We start from the raw sequence: 6,766 nt of genomic DNA, 5'->3' as shown, positions 1-6,766 counted from the left end.
GTAGACACTGTCTGACCTGCCGAGTTCCTACAGCATTTTGTGTGTGTTACTCTGTCCGTAGACACTGCCTGACCTGCTGAGTTCCTCCAGCATTTTGTGTGTCTTACTCTGACCATAGACACTGTCTGACCTGCTGAGTTCCTCTAGCATTTTGTGTGTGTTACTCTGACCATAGACACTGTCTGACCTGCTGGGTTCCTCCAGCATTTTGTGTGTGTGTTACTCTGACCACAGACACTGTCTGACCTGCTGAGTTCCTCCAGCATTTTGTGTGTGTTACTCTAACCACAGACACTGTCTGACCTGCTGAGTTCCTCCAGCATTTTGTGTGTGTTACTCTGTCGATAGACACTGTCTGACCTGTTGAGTTCCTCCAGCATTCTGTGTGTGTTACTCTGTCCATAGACACTGTCTGACCTGCCGAGTTCCTCCAGCATTTTGTGTGTGTCCAGGGACACTGTCTGCTCTGCTGAATTCCTCCCGCATTTTGTGTGTGTTACTCTGACCATAGACTCTGTCTGACCTGCTGAGTTCCTCCAGCATTTTGTGTGTGTTACTCTGTCCATAGACACTGTCTGACCTGCCGAGTTCCTCCAGCATTTTGTATGTGTTAATCTGTCCATAGACACTGCCTGACCTGCTGAGTTCCTCCAGCATTTTGTGTGTGTTACTCTGACCGTAGACACTGTCTGACCTGCTGAGTTCCTCTAGCATTTTGTGTGTGTTACTCTGACCATAGACACTGTCTGACCTGCTGGGTTCCTCCAGCATTTTGTGTGTGTTACTCTGACCACAGACACTGTCTGACCTGCTGAGTTCCTCCAGCATTTTGTGTGTGTTACTCTAACCACAGACACTGACTGACCTGCTGAGTTCCTCTAGCATTTTGTGTGTGTTACTCTGACCATAGACACTGTCTGACCTGCTGTGTTCCTCCAGCATTTTGTGTGTGTTACTCTGACCACAGACACTGTCTGACCTGCTGAGTTCCTCCCGCATTTTGTGTGTGTTACTCTGTCCACACACACTGTCTGACCTGCCGAGTTCCTCCAGCATTTTGTGTGTGTTACTCTGTCCATAGACACTGACTGACCTGCTGAGTTCCTCCAGCATTTTGTGTGTGTTACTCTGTCCATTGACACTGTCTGACCTGCTGAGTTCCTCCAGCATTTTGTGTGTGTTACTCTGACCATAGACACTGTCTGACCTGCCGAGTTCCTCCAGCATTTTGTGTGTGTCCAGGGACACTGTCTGACCTGCTGAATTCCTCCCGCATTTTGTGTGTGTTACTCTGACCATAGACTCTGTCTGACCTGCTGAGTTCCTCCAGCATTTTGTGTGTGTTACTCTGTCCATAGACACTGTCTGACCTGCCGAGTTCCTCCAGCATTTTGTGTGTGTTAATCTGTCCATAGACACTGCCTGACCTGCTGAGTTCCTCCAGCATTTTGTGTGTGTTACTCTGACCATAGACACTGTCTGACCTGCTGAGTTCCTCTAGCATTTTGTGTGTGTTACTCTGACCATAGACACTGTCTGACCTGCTGGGTTCCTCCAGCATTTTGTGTGTGTTACTCTGACCACAGACACTGTCTGACCTGCTGAGTTACTCCAGCATTTTGTGTGTGTTACTCTAACCACAGACACTGTCTGACCTGCTGAGTTCCTCCAGCATTTTGTGTGTGTTACTCTGTCGATAGACACTGTCTGACCTGTTGAGTTCCTCCAGCATGCTGTGTGTGTTACTCTGTCCATAGACACTGTCTGACCTGCCGAGTTCCTCCAGCATTTTGTGTGTGTCCAGGGACACTGTCTGATCTGCTGAATTCCTCCCGCATTTTGTGTGTGTTACTCTGACCATAGACTCTGTCTGACCTGCTGAGTTCCTCCAGCATTTTGTGTGTGTTACTCTGTCCATAGACACTGTCTGACCTGCCGAGTTCCTCCAGCATTTTGTATGTGTTAATCTGTCCATAGACACTGCCTGACCTGCTGAGTTCCTCCAGCATTTTGTGTGTTTTACACTGACCGTAGACACTGTCTGATCTGCTGAGTTCCTCTAGCATTTTGTGTGTGTTACTCTGACCATAGACACTGTCTGACCTGCTGGGTTCCTCCAGCATTTTGTGTGTGTTACTCTGACCACAGACACTGTCTGACCTGCTGAGTTCCTCCAGCATTTTGTGTGTGTTACTCTAACCACAGACACTGTCTGACCTGCTGAGTTCCTCCAGGATTTTGTGTGTGTTACTCTGTCGATAGACACTGTCTGACCTGTTGAGTTCCTCCAGCATTCTGTGTCTGTTACTCTGACCATAGACACTGCCTGACCTGCTGAGTTCCTCCAGCATTTTGTGTGTGTTACTCTGACCGTAGACACTGTCTGACCTGCTGAGTTCCTCTGGCATTTTGTGTGTGTTACTCTGTCCACACACACTGTCTGACCTGCCGAGATCCTCCAGCATTTTGTGTGTGTTACTCTGTCCATAGACACTGCCTGACCTGCTGAGTTCCTCAAGCATTTTGTGTGTGTTACTCTGTCCATTGACACTGTCTGACCTGCTGAGTTCCTCCAGCATTTTGTGTGTGTTACTCTGACCATAGACACTGTCTGACCTGCTGAGTTCCTCCAGCATTATGTGTGTGTTCCTCTGACCACAGACACTGACTGACCTGCTGAGTTCCTCTGTCATTTTGTGTGTGTTACTCTGACCATAGACACTGTCTGACCTGCTGTGTTCCTCCAGCATTTTGTGTGTGTTACTCTGACCACAGACACTGTCTGACCTGCTGAGTTCCTCCCGCATTTTGTGTGTGTTACTCTGTCCACACACACTGTCTGACCTGCCGAGTTCCTCCAGCATTTTGTGTGTGTTACTCTGTCCATAGACACTGACTGACCTGCTGAGTTCCTCCAGCATTTTGTGTGTGTTACTCTGTCCATTGACACTGTCTGACCTGCTGAGTTCCTCCAGCATTTTGTGTGTGTTACTCTGACCATAGACACTGTCTGACCTGCCGAATTCCTCCAGCATTTTGTGTGTGTCCAGGGACACTGTCTGACCTGCTGAATTCCTCCCGCATTTTGTGTGAGTTACTCTGACCATAGACTCTGTTTGACCTGCTGAGTTCCTCCAGCATTTTGTGTGTGTTACTCTGTCCATAAACACTGTCTGACCTGCCGAGTTCCTCCAGCATTTTGTGTGTGTTAATCTGTCCATAGACACTGCCTGACCTGCTGAGTTCCTCCAGCATTTTGTGTGTGTTACTCTGACCATAGACACTGTCTGACCTGCTGAGTTCCTCTAGCATTTTGTGTGTGTTACTCTGACCATAGACACTGTCTGACCTGCTGGGTTCCTCCAGCATTTTGTGTGTGTTACTCTGACCACAGACACTGTCTGACCTGCTGAGTTCCTCCAGCATTTTGTGTGTGTTACTCTAACCACAGACACTGTCTGACCTGCTGAGTTCCTCCAGCATTTTGTGTGTGTTACTCTGTCGATAGACACTGTCTGACCTGTTGAGTTCCTCCAGTATTCTGTGTGTGTTACTCTGTCCATAGACACTGTCTGACCTGCCGAGTTCCTCCAGCATTTTGTGTGTGTCCAGGGACACTGTCTGACCTGCTGAATTCCTCCCGCATTTTGTGTGAGTTACTCTGACCATAGACTCTGTTTGACCTGCTGAGTTCCTCCAGCATTTTGTGTGTGTTACTCTGTCCGTAGACACTGTCTGACCTGCCGAGTTCCTCCAGCATTTTGTGTGTGTTAATCTGTCCATAGACACTGCCTGACCTGCTGAGTTCCTCCAGCATTTTGTGTGTGTTACTCTGACCATAGACACTGTCTGACCTGCTGGGTTCCTCCAGCATTTTGTGTGTGTTACTCTGACCACAGACACTGTCTGACCTGCTGAGTTCCTCCAGCATTTTGTGTGTGTTACTCTAACCACAGACACTGTCTGACCTGCTGAGTTCCTCCAGCATTTTGTGTGTGTTACTCTGTCGATAGACACTGTCTGACCTGTTGAGTTCCTCCAGCATTCTGTGAGTGTTACTCTGTCCATAGACACTGTCTGACCTGCCGAGTTCCTCCAGCATTTTGTGTGTGTCCAGGGACACTGTCTGATCTGCTGAATTCCTCCCGCATTTTGTGTGTGTTACTCTGACCATAGACTCTGTCTGACCTGCTGAGTTCCTCCAGCATTTTGTGTGTGTTACTCTGTCCATAGACACTGTCTGACCTGCCGAGTTCCTCCAGCATTTTGTATGTGTTAATCTGTCCACAGACACTGTCTGACCTGCTGAGGTCCTCCCGCATTTTGTGTGTGTTACTCTGTCCACACACACTGTCTGACCTGCCGAGTTCCTCCAGCATTTTGTGTGTGTTACTCTGTCCATAGACACTGTCTGACCTGCTGAGTTCCTCCAGCATTCTGTGTGTGTTACTCTGTCGATAGACACTGCCTGACCTGCTGAGTTCCTCCAGCATTTTGTGTGTGTTACTCTGACCGTAGACACTGTCTGACCTGCTGAGTTCCTACTGCATTTTGTGTGTGTTACTCTGTCCGTAGACACTGCCTGACCTGCTGAGTTCCTCCAGCATTTTGTGTGTCTTACTCTGTCCATAGACACTGTCTGACCTGCTGAGTTACTCTGGCATTTTGTGTGTGTTACTCTGTCCACACACACTGTCTGACCTGCCGAGATCCTCCAGCATTTTGTGTGTGTTACTCTGTCCATAGACACTGCCTGACCTGCTGAGTTCCTCCAGCATTTTGTGTGTGTTACTCTGTCCATTGACACTGTCTGACCTGCTGAGTTCCTCCAGCATTTTGTGTGTGTTACTCTGACCATAGACACTCTCTGACCTGCTGAGTTCCTCCAGCATTATGTGTGTGTTACTCTGACCTTAGACACTGTCTGACCTGCTGAGTTCCTCTAGCATTTTGTGTGTGTTACTCTAACCATAGACACTGTCTGACCTGCTGTGTTCCTCCAGCATTTTGTGTGTGTTACTCTGACCACAGACACTGTCTGACCTGCTGAGGTCCTCCCGCATTTTGTGTGTGTTACTCTGTCCACACACACTGTCTGACCTGCCGAGTTCCTCCAGCATTTTGTGTGTGTTACTCTGTCCATAGACACTGCCTGACCTGCTGAGTTCCTCCAGCATTTTGTGTGTGTTACTCTGTCCATTGACACTGTCTGACCTGCCGAGTTCCTCCGTCATTTTGTGTGTGTTACTCTGTCCACACACACTGTCTGACCTGCCGAGTTCCTCCAGCATTTTGTGTGTGTTACTCTGTCCATAGACACTGCCTGACCTGCTGAGTTCCTCCAGCATTTTGTGTGTGTTACTCTGTCCATTGACACTGTCTGACCTGCCGAGTTCCTCCAGCATTTTGTGTGTGTTACTCTGACCATAGACACTGTCTGACCTGCTGAGATCCTCCAGCATTTTGTGTGTGTTAATCTGACCACAGACACTGTCTGACCTGCTGAGTTCCTCCGGCATTTTGTGTGTGTTACTCTGACCACAGACACTGTCTGACCTGCTGAGTTCCTCCAGCATTTTGTGTGTGTTACTCTGTCGATAGACACTGTCTGACCTGCTGAGTTCCTCCAGCATTCGGTGTGTGTTACTCAGACCATAGACACTGCCTGACCTGCTGAGTTCCTCCAGCATTTTGTGTGTGTTACTCTGACCGTAGACACTGCCTGTCCTGCTGAGTTCCTCCAGCATTTTGTGTGTGTTACTCTGTCCACACACACTGTCTGACCTGCCGAGTTCCTCCAGCATTTTGTGTGTGTTACTCTGTCCATAGACACTGACTGACCTGCTGAGTTCCTCCAGCATTTTGTGTGTGTTACTCTGTCCATTGACACTGTCTGACCTGCTGAGTTCCTCCAGCATTTTGTGTGTGTTACTCTGACCATAGACACTGTCTGACCTGCCGAGTTCCTCTAGCATTTTGTGTGTGTTACTCTGACCATAGACACTGTCTGACCTGCTGGGTTCCTCCTGCATTTTGTGTGTGTTACTCTGACCACAGACACTGTCTGACCTGCTGAGTTCCTCCAGCATTTTGTGTGTGTTACTCTAACCACAGACACTGTCTGACCTGCTGAGTTCCTCCAGCATTTTGTGTGTGTCCAGGGACACTGTCTGATCTGCTGAATTCCTCCCGCATTTTGTGTGTGTTACTCTGACCATAGACTCTGTCTGACCTGCTGAGTTCCTCCAGCATTTTGTGTGTGTTACTCTGTCCATAGACACTGTCTGACCTGCCGAGTTCCTCCAGCATTTTGTATGTGTTAATCTGTCCATAGACACTGCCTGACCTGCTGAGTTCCTCCAGCATTTTGTGTGTGTTACTCTGACCGTAGACACTGTCTGACCTGCTGAGTTCCTCTAGCATTTTGTGTGTGTTACTCTGACCATAGACACTGTCTGACCTGCTGGGTTCCTCCAGCATTTTGTGTGTGTTACTCTGACCACAGACCCTGTCTGACCTGCTGAGTTCCTCCAGCATTTTGTGTGTGTTACTCTAACCACAGACACTGTCTGACCTGCTGAGTTCCTCCAGCATTTTGTGTGTGTTACTCTGACCATAGACACTGTCTGACCTGCTGGGTTCCTCCAGCATTTTGTGTGTTTTACTCTGACCACAGACACTGTCTGACCTGCTGAGGTCCTCCCGCATTTTGTGTGTGTTACTCTGTCCACACACACTGTCTGACCTGCCGAGTTCCTCCAGCATT

The sequence above is a fragment of the Hypanus sabinus genome, chromosome 11 (genome assembly GCF_030144855.1).
Source record: "Hypanus sabinus isolate sHypSab1 chromosome 11, sHypSab1.hap1, whole genome shotgun sequence".
NCBI lineage: Eukaryota > Metazoa > Chordata > Chondrichthyes > Myliobatiformes > Dasyatidae > Hypanus > Hypanus sabinus.
The sequence above is the reverse complement of the archived record's forward strand: the minus strand, read 5'-3'. Positions refer to the sequence as shown.